The 16861-nt window shown below is 42.0% G+C and overlaps 1 long non-coding RNA gene across 1 annotated transcript in view; it reads right to left on the bottom strand.

The window, feature by feature from the left end:
* Positions 1–15635: 15635 nt before the first annotated feature.
* Positions 15636–16861, bottom strand: part of LOC135092666 (uncharacterized) — a 221275-nt gene continuing 220049 nt past the window's right edge. Inside the window, exon 6 of the long non-coding RNA XR_010262987.1 lies at positions 15636–16124. This is a non-coding gene — a long non-coding RNA (uncharacterized LOC135092666). The remainder of the gene's footprint in view (positions 16125–16861) is intronic.

The following is a 16861-nucleotide window of genomic DNA, read 5'->3' as shown; positions in this document are numbered from 1 at the left end:
TTAACAAAATTTCTACACTATTTTCAGCTGAAACACACTTGCGAATACGGTTAATCATCTCTATGGTGTTTCAAAAAGGTCATTGTGAAAGGCCAAAGCGTTTCTCCTTAGTCGAATTTACAGGGGTTTTTAAGTCTTTTTTTAGTGACAGATTTAATGACTTCTATATTATTAACAGGAGAAACACTCTTGAGGATCCGGCTAATCATCTCTGTGGCCTTTGGAAATGTGGTGAGAGAGCTAAAGTTTACTGTGTCCCTCCCAGCCTGGCCAGTAAACCCGCCGCTCAAGCTGTGTTGGTCGCCGCTTTCCCTGACTCACAGCAGGGACTAATAGGTTCCTTCAAGCTCTATTTGTTTGTATTGACGTTACCATCTCTCTCTCTCTCTCTCTCTCTCTCTCTCTCTCTCTCTCTCTCTCTCTCCTCTCTCTCTCTCTCTCTCTCTCTCTCTCTCTCTCTTCGCATGCTATAAATTTATATACTTATGAGAATACATATATATACTTTTTTTTTCAGGTCTTCCATCTCTCTCTCTCTCTCTCTCTCTCTCTCTCTCTCTCTCTCTCTCTCTCTCTCTCTCTCTCTCTCTCTCTCTCTCTCTCTCTCTCTCTCTCTCTCTCTCTCATACACAGGCAAGCACACACAAACACATACACACACAATCTGCAAACTGATGTACCCATGAATATTCTCTCTCTCTCTCTCTCTCTCTCTCTCTCTCTCTCTCTCTCTCTCTCTCTCTCTCTCTCTCTCTCTCTCTCTCTCTCTCTCTCTCTCTCTCTCTCTCTCTCTCTCTCTCTCTCTCTCTCTCTCTCCTCCCGGATCAAGCAGAATTAAGCCAATCACCACCTCCATCACCACAGTCATCACCACCTCATCTATAATCTACAAACACGTACAGAAAGGAAAACTCTCACCCAACCACCCACGCACACACACGCACGCACACCCACACACCACACACACACAGCCTCCAATCCACACGTAATAGCTGAGGTACCCTAAGCCAATTCTTCCCACAGCCTTCCCTCCTCTCCCTCCCTCTATCTGCCGCTACTCTTGCCACCTTCCCTGACTGAGTTTCCCATCCCAGCCTTCCTCGCCTTCCCGCCGACACCGCTGATTGCTTCTCGCCGTTCAATACCCGCCCCTCCTCACCTTCTTCCCTCGCGATGGTGGGGCCTCTTACCGTGTCAACAGAGCTCACTGTGGCCGAAAATGGATCGACGCTTTAGTTATTTTTCCCGGGAGAGAGGACGGAAAGGGGAAGGAGAGAGATAGAGAGATAGGGAAAGGAAAAAGAGAGGCTGGATCAATGTGTGCTCTGCGGACTCCCAGTGTTAATCAACGATAGGAGCAGCAGATGAATCCTCCTCGCGTGTTGGTCTTTTTCCTCTCTTTCCTGTCTTCCTTCCTCCTCCTCAGCCAGCAGTGATATATGTGACCGAAGTGTTATGGCGTATTGTAATGGAGGTTTCAAATAGATTCGGTAATGTTATGTACTTGCAGGAAGTTTCAGGCAGTTAGTAATGTGTACAAGAGAAGAATCAGTAAAGAGTGTGCAAAAAAGGTTTCCAGGCAAGGGAATCAGTAATGTGTATAAGAAGTTTCAGGCAAAGAATCAGTATTAGTTATGTAATAAAAAGACTGATTTACTCCTCTCTCTCCTCTCTCTCCTCTCTCTCTCTCTCTCTCTCTCTCTCTCTTCTCTCTCTCTCTCTCTCTCTCTCTCTCTCTCTCAAACAAGATCATATGACACTCTAAAACTGCTAAAAACAAAAATCCAATATTTAGACACTTTAAGCAAAACTTCAACTTCAGTTCGCCAAGTTCAACACAGACGTCTCCCTAAACACTGCGGCGCCCTCGTCACCAGGACACACTGGACAGAACCACACTTTGAAACACTCTTTGCCGCACCTCCACTACTCTCAAAAGGCTCTAGTTGAAAAATTACACTGTTTTTCTAAGGGTTGTTTCTTACGGTTCTAGTGACAAATTAATAAGACTTCTACTTCACTAACTAGAGAACCTGTCTTGAGAACCAGGCTAATGATTTATGTGACCTTGGAAAATAGTCGTGGTGAGAGAGCAAAGCGTTTCTAAATACGGGCAACAGAGCAGCTTGGTGTTCAGGTGGCGCCACAACTTACACGGGAAGTCACGCCGGCCACGCCAGACGCCACACCCATCAAGCTTCATTAAGACACTTTTCTCAGAGGATTAGTTCACGAGTGCCTGTTTGATGTGTTGTTCAGATTTACTGTCGCGGTTTATGATAAATGTTATGCTTGCTACGAGGTGGTGTAAGAGGCTGGCTGGCTGGCTGGCTGGCTGGCTGGCTGGCTCTCTCTCTCTCTCTCTCTCTCTCTCTCTCTCTCTCTCTCTCTCTCTCTCTCTCTCTCTCTCTCTCTCTCTCTCTCTCTCTCTCTCTCTTGGAATATTACCATGTCATCATAAGAAAAAAAAATATATATAAAACGAGTTAAACTACCACTGCACCTTCACAGTTTTGCCCATTGAGAGACATAATAAAGTATCACATCTTATCGCAAAAAACAGGAAAAACACCACCTCTAATAACAAAACTAACCAAAGAAAACGCAAATAACTTCCAATACCTTGCCCGAAAAGAGAGAAAACGTATCACATCTCATTGTGAAAAAGAAGGAAGAGCATCTCCCTTCATAACAAGACGAAGCTAACAAGAGGTGACGCCCGCCCCTTGTTAAGCAGCGGCAGACAGCGAGCAGGCAGTGCCCCCGCGGCGCGTCAACACTCGTAACTCAGCACACATCACGACGCTCGGCAGCAGCTGGCGTTTACGAGCTTGTTGAACAGCGGTAACTCAACCATCCGCGCCACGCCAAACACTGATCACAGCCATGGCACACACACACACACACACACACACACACACACACACACACACACACACACACACACACACGTAGAGAGATAGATAAATAGATAGATAGATAGATAGATAGATAGATAGATAGATAGATAGATAGATAGATAGATAGACTGACTGACTGATAGATAGACAGACAGATATGTATGTATGTAGTTTGGTAGATAAGTAAGGTAAACAAACAGATGAGGAAAGTCAAGTAAATAGACAGAGAGACAAGTATTGAGTAAAATAAACATTTGTACAATATACTGGAGGAGAGATAAACATGGAAGGCATTGGAGTTTTATTCATCTATTTTCTGAGCATGAAAGAAGCTAGACAAGGGCAAGAGATGAGAAAGACTGGCAAACTGTCACTCCCACGAAAAGTGCAGATTAAAAATAATAAAAAAGACATTCGAATCTTCCTTATATATTTTTAAAACACGTGGAGAAAGCTAGACAGGGGCAGGAAATGGGGAAGACTGGCTAACTGTCACTCCCACGAAAACTGGAATACGAAAATAAAAAGTGAAATGGATAAGCCAGTTTAGATCGAGAGATGGCGAGATGCTCTTCTCTTTAAAGGAAGGGGAAAACACTGAAGCAGTTCCAAGTTTCCAGACTTTACCAGAATCTCTCGTGTCTGTTTCCCTCTGATGCACGGGACGACTTTTTCCAGTAGGTGATACTGTGCGCCTCATTATAACATGTCATTATTGTCGAGATTCTTTTTATTCGTCTTTGTCTGATTAGAAGAGTTATGAAGCTGTCTGAGGTGCTGATTTATGTTAGCAGAGTGGCCTTTTGTATTCTTCTTTGTTTTATAGGTAGATGAAGTTAGGTTAGGTAAGATAAAAGGAATATATACATTGCTATGACAAATATACCAATGAAATACACAATTTATCTTACGAAAAAAAAAAAAAGAGAAAAAAAGGAATTCATCTGGCGTCACTAGCAAGACACAAAATACAAAATACAAGAAATTGTACCAAAAGTTAAAAGCAACTGCAACATTTCCAATACTGAAGTTAATGGAAAAGAAACAAAATTTTCACTAGAATAAAACAAAATGAAATAAACAATATAAAATACTATAAACTATTGAAACGAAAGTAAAAGTATCGAATAATAACAAGAAAGAAAGGAAGGAAGAAAGAAAGGAAGAAAGGAATGAAGGATGAAAACAAAGAAAAAATGAACGACAATATTTCTTATAAACCAGAGTTAGTGATGAAGACCAGACAACTTTATTACACCCGAGAAATCACATCACTTCCAGACTGACGTGACCCCCAAGGTGCAGACACCCTCCCCCAGCCACCTCACACAGCCTGCCCCGCAACCCAATACCCTCCCCACCACTCCACAGCCTCCCCACATACCGAGACGCGTGACGGGACAGCCGCTCATCCCTTCCACCCGATGGCTCACGAGTCTCACCACCTCAATGCTCCACATCACAGGCAACAGGTCTCGTCTCGGTGACCTCTCCCTGACGCCGAGGAGTCTGTGCTATGAAAGACTTTCTCCTGTCTTCGGTTAGATTAAGTTAGGTTAGGTAATGTTAAGTTCCTTACGAGGCGAGACTGAAGCTGTTAAATTTACATTCTTTAGAGAGACGTAGGTTAAGAGGGGACCTGATACAAGTTTTTAAGTGGTATAAGTGTTATAACAAGGGGGACGTAAGCAAAATTCTTAGGACAGAACAAGAGATAACGGGTTCAAGCTTCAAAAAATTAGGTTCATAAAAAGAGATAGGAAGAAATTGGTTCTCAAACAGTGGTAGATGAATGGAACGGGAAGATATAAAGGGAGCTTTAAGAGAAGATTAGACGGATTTATGGATGGGAATGATAGTGGAAATAGGTAGGTATATTTCATACAGGGACTGCCACGTGTAGGCCTGATGGCATCTTGCAGCTTCCCTTATTTCTTATGTTCTTAGGTTTTAAGGACTATTTTCAAAGGCCACGGAAATAACCGGTCATGTTCTTCTTACAAGTAATTTTCCCTCTTATGATGCAAGATCCTTCTTAAACTATCCTTATAACTCAATAAACAGTCTTGAAAACTCTATCAAATTCCACAAGAGACTGTTAAATACTTTCCTCTCTCAGAAGGACCATTTTCCAAACCCACACATATGATTGGTCGTCTTCCCATAACTACTTTTTCCCACATGATGCAGAATCCTTGTTAAAATATTTAAAATCACAAATTTTCTCTCTCTCTCTCTCTCTCTCTCTCTCTCTCTCTCTCTCTCTCTCTCTCTCTCTCTCTCTCTCTCTCTCTCTTCCACCCATGCATACAGTCTGGTAAGTCGAGTGAGAAATCCCTCGTTTTCTTTACACGCTCCCCCAGTGAAGGGAAGCTAAAGTACCCGGCACGTAAACCCAACACATAGACACATAAACCCCAACGAATTTACTTTACAAAGATGAAAGGGAGAGGCCACTGGAGGCCAATTCCAATATACATTTTGGAAGCCGAGTCTCTTAAAAGAGTTGAGAGCGGAGGGAGAAATACAGAGCCGTTTGTTCCAGTTTATCAATACAGTGAAAATAACCCAATGAAGGGAGGCTTAAGGGATCAGGCCGGAGAATGCAAAGGGACTGTGAATAAGGGTGAAATTTAGTGCACGGCGAAGGGGACGATCAGCCAAGAGGATCAGAGAAAGGGAAGAATTTAAGGAGAATTAATCTGCATTGTAAAATCTTTGCAAGAATCATAAAAGTTAGAAGATAAAGGTCCTTGATGCTTGTTATATAAATATCTGAACACTAAATATTTCGCAAGAACATGACTTGAAGGACGAGTATTTGGTTTGAATAAAATATGTTTAAACCATTTTTTTTTTTTTTTTTTTCATTTGGAGCATCGTAAAACTACTGGATACACATCAAGGAGATCGGCAAAGACCGTTTTGTGCACTGCTCCGAACGCAAATTAGGTGTTCAGTACCGAGTTGCTGTAAAGGTGACGGTCGGTGAAAGAATGGAACAGTTGGAAGCATGAAAAAGAGCAACTGAATTCTAGTCCTTCCCAACATCACATATTATAATATAAACCCTTACCTAAGTAATGGAGACGCGGGAAGAGAGGGTCACGATGACTATCACTACAGCGGCAGGGTGAGGGAGTCGAGGTGAGGAGGGCCCAGGAGAGAAGAAAGTGTGGCACATATGAGAAAGATAGTGCACTAGAAAGACGGTAAGAGGAGGACAATGTAAGAGGAAGTTGAGGCGGTGGACAGAATGGGGACAATCACAGAACAACCTTAAGGGACCCGATGTACAAAATTCTCTTAGTCTCTCTCGCTATCACCGTCTAAAGAGCGGTTCGCCGTGAGAACACGACGTGGAAGCCTTGTGAGGTGTCACAGGCGGCACAGATGTGAGGCAGCAGCGTGTGGCGTGCCGGGAACACCTGTTGTCTGCAGTGAGGGTGTCATTGTCTCGTTGAGGAGGGAGCGAGGCCTCGGCAGCAGGAAGGGACTGTTTGCCAGGGACATAAAGAACCTGCCGTGCGTGTTAATGGCGCTCGCTGATGTGGCCTGATGACGGTGACACAGGTAAAGACGCTCCGCCTTACCTGCACGGTCACCAGACTTAATGGGAGGGAGTCTAGGGGAGCCGCCAGCCAGCCAGCCAGCCAGCCGAACTGTTGCCTGGCTGCGATGAACTCTATCAGGCGTGTTGAACAGTCTTTCATCACTCCTGCCAGCCTTCAATTGTTCTTGTGGGTTCATGTTTCCACGTGCTTATGTTTTGACGAGTTGTGTTTCTTCCTTGGTGCAGTGAGTTGTTTTATTTAATGAGCCTTACTTGTGTTATGTTCCTCGTGAATTTGTGTTTTTACTTCTAGTATTTGTTTAGCTTCTTCGATTTCTGTCCGTTCTTCGTCAATCTGTTTAATTTCTTGATGGATTTGTATTTCGATTCTTCATCTGTTTGTGTTTTACTTCTTCGATTTATTCAATTTCTTCTAGGATTTGTTACAGTTCTTCGATTTGTTTATTTTTTTCTCGTTGATTTATGCTTCACTTCCTCGTCGATTTACACTCTGACAACCTGCCTCCTTTGCTACAGTAAGTTAGGTTCTAACGATCATAACTTCTGTTCACTTCCTCGTTGATTAAAGATAAATATTTAGGTAAGTGGTTCGCCAATACATTCACTAAATTATTACCAAGCTATTGTTGAAGTTCCTTAAATACTTTATAAAATAGTTCAGATTTATAAGTATTGATAGTATGATATATACCCATATTCATCATACTTAAGAGCAAAATCTGCAGCATGTCTGACCCTTACGGAAATAAAAAGAAAAGAAAAAAGATAAAAATTAAGCACATCTGAATTTTAAGGAACCATAATGTGCGTGTTAGAGAGAGAGAGAGAGAGAGAGAGAGAGAGAGAGAGAGAGAGAGAGAGAGAGAGAGAGAGAGAGAGAGAGAGAGAGAGAGAGAGAGAGAGAGAGAGAGAGAGAGAGAGAGAGAGAGAGAGAGAGAGAGAGAGAGAGAGAGAAATTCATAACACCTCTGACTCACAAATTCGTCACACGACAGGAAAAATACAAAAAAAGGTCGCGTATTTCCCTTTTTCCCCATAACTCATATATTTGATCACGAGCAGCGAAGCATTCTAAAACTGCTGCCAATTCCTATTTTGTTCCTATCAATACATAAATACATTGGGAATAGTTTTACGCCCCTTAATTCATACAATGTAATATCATTCTTGCCGCCAGGATGAAAACAGTAAAAATCTCAACGCACTGCCAATGAAATAAAACTGATAAAAAAATGAATCCCAATGGAATATTCGTAAACATGTCAACGGGTAAGTGAGCCAAATCGAAATAAATGGTAGCATCTGTTTCTCATCGTTAAAATGGACTGATATGATGCACCGGACACTCATCCAATACCGCGACGCTCAGGGCAGGCCGCGCTGATAGCAGACTGTTAGCGCGACCTGCAGGAGTGTGAGCGAGGGGTGGGGGTGATGCTCGTGATTGCCACTCGCCCTTATGGAAAACACTCGTCAGGTACACGCATGTTTCCTCCCGCATTTCTGTTTCGTAAGGGAATTTTCAAGGCATCGTACTTACTAAACTGATCAACTTTTTTTTTCTCTCTCTCTCTTCTTTCCTTTGAATTTAGGAGTGAAAAGTTATTGTCGGCGTCTTTGTGATAGAAACTCGTCAGGTGCATGAATGTTTCTTCAAGTTTCTTTTTCGTAAGGGAATTTTCAAGACACCGCACTTACTAATTTGATCAACTTTTTTTTTTCTCTCTCTCTCTCTCGTCCTTCCTTGGAATTTAGGAGTGAGGTTATTGTCGTCTTTATAATAGAAACCTGTCAAGAGTATGAGTACATATTCTCTCGTTCCTGCGATTTGAACTGTTTCGTAAGGGAAGAAAGACTGTGAGTAAATTGGCTAAGTTTTTTATCAGCTTTTAAAATTTTTTTGGAGGAGTGATGAAATTAAAACAGAAAATAGAAAAAATATATATAAAAAGAGAAAAAAATGACAGTTGGAAGGCTGAAAACTAACAAATTAATTCTAGTCCTTCCATATATTAAACATGTCTACCCACTCACTACCCACTCAGTAACAGAGACTGGCGGACTGACTCAAGGCAACACAACACAACACAAGAGAGTGGCGGCGGGAAGGCAGCGTCTTTACACCCAAGAATGAGCTGCTAGCGAGTGCGGCTGCCAACCTTTGTGTCTCTATAAACCGTTCTTTGTCCCCATTCTCTGCGTTCCTGGCTGAGTAGGAGTTAGAAGTAGCTGAACAGTGGGACATGAACAGCTCAATAACATGCCAGCGTGACTACACTCGACATGCCAGCGGGGTGCTAAGAGTGTCGTGAGTTAGTGATTGTAAGGCTGCATGGCGTGGCGGTGCGGAGCCAGTACAACGGTGTCAACGAGCTTATCGAACGAATGGTCTTATTCTTAAACTTTCTGGCGTTCTATGCGTCTTATCTTGACTACTTTCAATTGGCTGTAGAGGTTAAAAAAGGGATAGGAAGGAATTGGTTCTCAAATAAAGCGGTAGATGAATGCGTAATTCTTTCCCATGATCAGTTTTCTTAACCTATTGTAGCCTAACCGAGTCTAACCAAATCTAATATAATCCAACCAAATTTAATCGGACTCAATTTAATCTAACTTAATTTAATCAAACCCAATTTATTCCGATTCTATCAAATCAGTTTTAACCGAACTTAATCAAGTCTAACCTTAGAATACAATGCAATCTACCACGGGCAAGTTAGTTTCACGGGTATCTTGAAGGTCAAAATTAATGTTCGTGAGAGAAATATTTCCTATTGACGTGAGATAAACTGAACTTATAGTGGAGGTTAAAAAATGGTTTCACTGCTACTGGTTTCAAGCACCAAACCAACGCCTGACCAAATGACACTAAAGCTCATATTGTTATTCATACCAGGTGACCAATTTAAAGCTTAAGAACCAAAGAAAATAAGAGAAATTCCAAGAAGCTGTCATACCTACACGTGGCACCCCCTCCGTGAGACATACCTACCTATTTCCACCTATCATCCTCGTCTACGAATTTACCTAATCTCCTTTTAATGCTCCCTAATGAATCAACACTAGCAACCTTATTACTGAGTTTATTCCTTTCATCTAACCACTCTACATAACACTGGACATGGAAAAGGTGGAAGAGTTGCCGAGAAAATACATCCACTGCAGCTTAAAACATTTGAAACGGTCCAATAATGAGCTCTTACATACTTGTCGCAAAAAAAAAAAAAAAAAAAAAAGTCGCAAAAAAAAAAAAGTGCTTTGGTATTCCTCGTTACGGGCACGCAGCGTTACTGAGGGACGCACCTATTCGTACAGAGACTAATGCTCTCACCTGGGGGAAGGAATGCGGTTTTCATTATGTTAATGTACTGAGTGGAGGGAAGGTTATGCCGAGTAGTGGTAGATGCATGGCTCTGGCTGAAAGACTGACTGGGTGACTGACTGGCTGATTGGCTATTTGACTGACTACAAATGAGAAGCGACTTAATTGACTAGTTGCCTGATTGACTGACTGACTCACTGGGTGTCTGGCTGACTAACTGATGACTGACTGGGTGCCTGGCCGCCTGGCTTACTGACTGACTGACTGACTGACTGACTAAACTGAAATGCTGTGTGACTGACGAATTGAGGACTCACTCTTTGGCTGGCTGGCTGGCTGACAGACTGACTGAATAAAAGAATGACTGACTGAATGACTGTTCATAAATAGATAACGAATTGACAAAGGGAGGAGACAGATTGACGACCTAACTGACTGACAGAGTGGATCGACTGAATCATTGACTGACTAGCTGACTGGCTGATGGAATGAATGGGCACACAGGTTGAATAACTTACTAACTTGCCCTAGTTCTTGTTTTTGTATTACTTTTAACACTATCTATTTTTCAATGTAATTTTACCGACATAATTTTCTATCAATATATTTTATGAACACTAAAATATTTTCTTCGACATTCCAGTTCCTTCTTTTTTTCAGCATCCTGGCTACTTTTTTTTTTCCAACACTGCAGTTCCCTTTTGTTCAAAACTCCATTCCTTCCTTTTTTACTAAACATTTTTCCCTAATATTCCCATCCATTTCTTTTTTTACATCATATTTTTTTTTCAACAGCCCAGTTTCTTTTTATCTGACATTCCAGTTTCTCTCTTCAACACCATTTTTTTTTCAACAGTGTGGTCCAATTTTTCTTTTTGACACTTCCATTTTTTTCACTCCCCAGTTAACTTGTTTCATAAATGACATTGTACTGCGAGAGACCTGTCAGTTCATCATACCATACCTACGGCCGTATGCTTAGACAAATATAGACTCAATATAAAGTAATCTAACACTAGAATCATAAAAATACCATTAAAACCATCGGTAACTTCCGTTTGAGCTTGCTGAACACACACACACAAACACACGCATACAGAGCGGTGACAGAGGAACGGCTTTGTGAACGAGGGAGTCAACGCAATGTCACTGTCAGACACTCACACTTTCGTCACATCAAGGTCAAACACATACACATCCATGCTCCTTATTCTACCGTTGCTGTCCTCAAAACCATCATAACCAGGCTATAGAAGGAAGGATACGTCCTGAACACTCACCTGATCCTTGTCAAATCCCCCTTCACTTGCTCTTCATGTTTCCCAACCGCAAGTCAGTCTAGTAACCCAACGCTGGCTTAGGGATTCTTCTCAGTGTTCCCAAGGAGCCAATCTGCCCCACAGCCAAGGTATCGTATTAACCAATCATTCTCCTTTTCTCAGCTCGTTCTTCCTTCCTGTACAGTAACTGCCTCGGGTGTTGTTTGTCATTTTGTTTCTGTCCGTTTCTCTGTCTCTGTCTGCCCCCCCCCCCCCCTCTCTCTCTCTCTCTCTCTCTCTCTCTCTCTCTCTCTCTCTCTCTCTCTCTCTCTCTCTCTCTCTCTCTCTCTCTCTGTTTTCTTCTCTATTTTTTCTACAACAAAATGAGACTAGTTTTGTTTTCCTCTAAAGTGCATTTTAAGATGTTTGGTGGAATCTTTCAAAATTCAATTTCAAGATAACCGGATTTTTTCCTCGAACTTTTACGAACTTGTCACTTCCAATCTTCCCCTCCCTTTGTTTTTCTCCAGCTGCCAGCGAACACACACGGGGGCAGAAGAAAAGGCGGAATCTTTTATTCTCCCTTTTATTGCACTTAATTACCCAGTCTCTTGCTAAGTAGGAACGAGATTATTAGGAACATGAGAGTACAGGGAAGCTTCAACAAACCATCAGGCCTACACGTGTCAGTTCCTGTATTATAAAATATATCTTACTTATTCCTGTTACCCTCGTCCACAAATTAATCTACTTTTCTTTTAAACACTTCCTATTAACTCGATATTAACGTGATTACTAAGGCTATTGTAGTCATCTCCCACAAACTATGGGAATGGCAGGTGGAAATAGGTAATTATGTTTTATATAGGGACTACTGCCACGTGTAGGTCTTTCTTAATGTAGGAGGGGGACTCTGGCCTAGGGCAATAAAAAGAATATAAAAGAGGGTCCACGGAAAGTCCAGTCCCCAAAAAGTGTAGTAAAAAGGATTATCTAAAATTTAAGGATGTCTTGAAACCTCCCTCGTGAAAAAGTTTAAATCAAGGGAGGAGGAAATGCAGAATTCTAGAGGCCTGGTTTCTTACAACTAGAAGAATAGAAGAGAAAAGAAAACATAACTTGCGTAAAAGAAAAACGATATACGAAAACCTAACTCAACTCTTTCAATACCTATACGAACATGAGGCCAAAATACCGAACTATCCTTCAGAATCAACAGAACCATCTACATATTACCATTTCGGAGCCTTCAGCCTTCCTTTGAGCCTTTATGTGAACAGCAGCAGCAACATCAGCAGCCAACTCAGCACCCGTTTCCACGTTTCCTTCCCTCCGCCCTTCTATTCCTCTCATCTGCTAATTAATTCATCTTCTATTGTCGAGCGACGAAACTGCCTCGGCTTATTAAGTTTCCCCTTTACCCTCGTGACAGCCTCAATGAAATTACCGTCTGTACCTCACCCCGTGTCTGTCTGCTCCAGCCTGTTACAATGACAGCCACGCACATGCCGCCACTGCCTTCATGTGCATTGTGTTAAGGCATTTGTTCCTGTTTTCATTGTAGTAGCAAATTCCTTCGTCATTGTTTACCTTGTAGTAGTTTATTTTCTCATTAGTTACTGCATTCTGGTGTTGATTTGGTGTTTTCGTCTTTCATTTCATTGTCCTGCATTGCGTTCCTCTGTTTTCGTTGTAATGGCCAATTCTCTCATCGTTGCTATCATTGTACTCGTAATAGCTGATTGGCTCGCCACTGTTTTGGGTTTTACGTCTTTCATTTCATTGTATTAACTCGTTCCTTCCTAATTTCATTGTATTAAGTTATATGTTCTGTTTTCATTGTATTAACTAATTTTCTTATCGTTGTAATGGGGATTAGATCTTAATACCTTCCATTTAATTGCATTAATCAACTTGTTCCTTCCTATTTTCATTGTAATAAGTAACGTATTTCTTTCTCATCATTGCTTTCGTTTCATTGTATTAAGTCGTTAGTTTCTCTCCGTAGTAGGTAATTTCATCATTGTTTTGATTATAATAGTTTGGTTCACTTTCATATATTTTACTCATCATTATTATTACTATTATTATTATTATTATTATTATTATCATCATCTTCATCATCATCATCAACACCTCACCTCTCGCCGCTTCGCCTCGCCTCGCCTCGCCTCACCTGCTTCCCCGCTCAACTAATCAATAAAACACTGCTAATGAGATACTCACACAAAGACTCACTCCGGCAAAATCCCGCCGGCAGTAGCTATTATGACTTGCAATCATTCCCGGATTATAAAATGTCGCGCTCAGTGTTCTTTATATTCCTGCTTTGATGAGGAAATAATCTCGGCGCGGCATTGTAGCTCATTGGAGGAGGCAGCAGTGAGCGGCTGTATGTGATGAGTGTCACTTGATATTAAAGGTTTGGTGACTGGCAGAGGCAGGATGGGCGGGAAGAGAGACAGGCAAACATATAAACTGACATGCAGGCAGGACGGATGGAAACTGACAGACGGACAGACAGATAGACAGACAGAAGTAGACACAGACAAACACACGAGAGAGAGAGAGAGAGAGAGAGAGAGAGAGAGAGAGAGAGAGAGAGAGAGGAGAGAGAGAGAGAGAGAGAGAGGAGAGAGAGAGAGAGAGAGAGAGAGTGAGTGAGTGAGTGAGTGAGTGAGTGAGTGAGTGAGTGAGTGAGTGAGTGAGTGAGTGAGTGAGTGAGGGTGAGTGATGTGAGTGAGTGAGTGTGGTGTGTGTGTGTGTGTGTGTGTGTGTGTGTGTGTGTGTGTGTGTGTGTGTGTGTGTGTGTGTGTGTGTGTGTGTGTTGTGTGTGTGTGTGTGTGTGGTGTGTGTGTGTGTGTGTGTGTGTGTGTGTGTGTGTGTGTGTGTGTGTGGTTCTCAAGGTGGCATATGAATGGAATAGATTCAGTAATGAGGTAGTTAGTGCTGAGTCATTAGGGAGCTTTACAAGGAAATGAGACAAATTTATGGATGAGGATGACAGGAGGAAGTAGGTGGATAAATTTCATGGAAGGGCTGAGTCTGAAGGCTTCACTGCAGCTTCCCTCGTATTCTTGTGTTCTTACGTTCTTAAATGTAATCACCAACAACACGAACACACGAACGCACACACTCTGGAACAACATCAAGAACATCAACACAACCATCAGGACTTACTAAAAACACGAGTGCGACCAAGGAAGCAGAAAATATACGCGCATAGTCAGAAAAATACATAACTTTCCCGTCTTCACTTTGATCCACTTATTTCAAGTTTACAAAGCAGCCTCCCTCCTTCCCGCTCTCCCCTGTATGCCTGGCGAAACTTTAATGCTCTCACTGCAACTACTGCCGCGCGCCCTCCTTATTCCTGGGATACTGAGGGGAAAAATGTTAAAATAGACTCGGTAACATTGCTTCGTTATTTTGTGTCAATTATGAACCGTGAAATTGCATAAAAAGAAAGTGTGTTTGAGTGTTGGTGAAATGCACGGAAATATGTAGAATAAATGATAGTAAATACATACATAGATCAGTAAATGAATAATTAAACTGATAAAAATGTATAATGTTAATGAAATTGTTAATGGAGCGTTCAGTGAGAAAGATGAGAAATACGTTAGGTTCATTTAAATAAAGCAAAAAGTGCCATATTTTTTACTATTCCTTGTTTTATTTTTCCTCAGTAAAATTTAGTAGATTCCCTTAAATAAAGTCTTAAGTGCCGTGTCAGTATTACCAATGAGTGGGTCAACACACTTATTGCTCTGTCCTCTCCACACTTCCTTTGGTATCTTCCCTTTATTTTAGTATAAATAGACGAAAATTTCTCTCTCTCTCTCTCTCTCTCTCTCTCTCTCTCTCTCTCTTTCTCTTTCTCTCTCTCTCTCTCTCTCCTCTCTTTCTCTCTCTCTCTCTCTCTCTCTCATCTCTCTCTCTCTCCTCTCTCTCTCTCTCTCTCTCTCTCTCCTCTCTCTCTCCTCTCTCTCTCTCTCTCTCCCTCCTTTCCCTTTCCACGTCACAATATATTTTAGGTCAATTTCAAAACACATTCCCGTGCCACATGATTTAGGAAAAACAGTCTTGGGGGAATATCAGCAAACATAAAACTGTGTTCCCATATTTCATAACCCGCGAGGGAAAAACAAGTCTTGGGGGGTGAGGAGGAGGGAGGCAGAGGAGAGGGGAAAGGGCAGGGGCGAGGCGGCGATGGCTTGTGTAAACGCCGCCAGTTTTCCGATGTCTTCCCGCTGTTTACTCGGCACACAGGCAGGAATCTAAGCCAATACTCCCGGGACTGTATTAGACTCCCGTTTTCTGAAGATTACCCCAGGTCTCAAAGCAGAGCACGCGGCCTCTCTCACTGCCGGGACGTGGCGAAGGTGAGACAGGCATGGACGCGGCACTCATTCACTCACTCGTCCTCTGCTAGTGAACTGCAACACGAGGAGTGGCAGTTTTAAAAGAGGAAGAGTAATAGCAGGAGTTTTTTTATGGGATTTTTAAATTTTATGAGTAAAGAATATTAAATGGGAGGGGGGAATATAAAAAAAGACTGGGAACTAATACAGTAAAAGAATAGTGTTTATTTTTATTCTTGGTCAAATATCACAAAAAGAAGCACCTCGCCTTTGAAGGGACGGTGACGGAAACAAACGAGAGTAAAGAGACCAGGACGTTTGAAAGGGATCATTCTCGCTAAAATATTGCAGATAACCACACTTTATCTGAGCTGACAATCGCACACACACACAACAACTACTGAAGAAACGACACGAAGACTCAAACGTAAGGATCCAATGGCAGTAATAAGGATAACTCTCGCTAATATATTACGGAAAACAACCTTATATACGAGGAGAGAATGGCGGACGCACAGCAAACACGGAGTAAAGACACGATGCAATTTGTACCAAGAGAGAACATCACGACAGCAGGAGAGGGAGGAGATAGGAATCGATGAGTGTCCAAGTGTTTTGTTTTGTTTTGTTGTTGTTCTCCTCCTCTTGCTCCTTCTTCATGGCCTTCTTAATCCCTGGTAGGGTCAACCGCTCCTCCATTGGAACCTATTAAAAATATCACTAGAATTACCAAAAAAAAAAAAAAACACATTAGAAAATCCCAATAAGTTTCACTGGAGCCTGTCAAACTATCGCTAGTTTCACAAAAAACACCCTTGAAAACCCCAATACCTTCCGCTACATTCTCCACCATCACCACAACATTCAAGAGTAATACCATTCAGTAAACAGCGGGTCGGTGCTTTAATGCGACCGTTTACCTACTGAGGGGGACTGACCGCCGCTGGCTACTGGGGAGCTGTTACCGTGCTACCGTCTGCTTAAAGGGGTGAGCAGGGCGTGGCGAGCTGTCCTGTCTTTGCTCAGCTCTCACACAACACCTGGTTAGCGCGGCAGGTCTCGTCTCCCTGCCGCTCATTACTGTACCGTCCTGTCTCTTCCTCGCAGCGCTAACAAGAGGCATTATTTTGAAATGCTTTGTTCCTTCACTGTTTTTAAAAGACTACAGAGATGGTCAGGTTTTTCGAGGGGGTTTCTTATCGATGATGCCGAATCCTTGTTAAAATAACACTTGAGTTGCGAAAATATCCTTGGAAATTCTAATAACATCCACTGTAGACTGTTAAATATTACTAGAATCCTTAAAGCACCCTTGAAAACTTTAATAACATCCAATGGAACTGGTTAGACTATCACTGGAATCGTAAAAATGTCCTTGAAAACCCAATAATTTCCAATATTGCCTGTTAAACTGTTAGAATCATGGAAACACTCTCGAAAAC

The sequence above is a fragment of the Scylla paramamosain genome, chromosome 40 (assembly GCF_035594125.1).
Source record: "Scylla paramamosain isolate STU-SP2022 chromosome 40, ASM3559412v1, whole genome shotgun sequence".
In the NCBI taxonomy this organism is placed as follows: Eukaryota; Metazoa; Arthropoda; class Malacostraca; order Decapoda; family Portunidae; genus Scylla; species Scylla paramamosain.
Note: the sequence above shows the minus strand (reverse complement) of the source record. Positions and strands in the feature narration are given on the sequence as shown.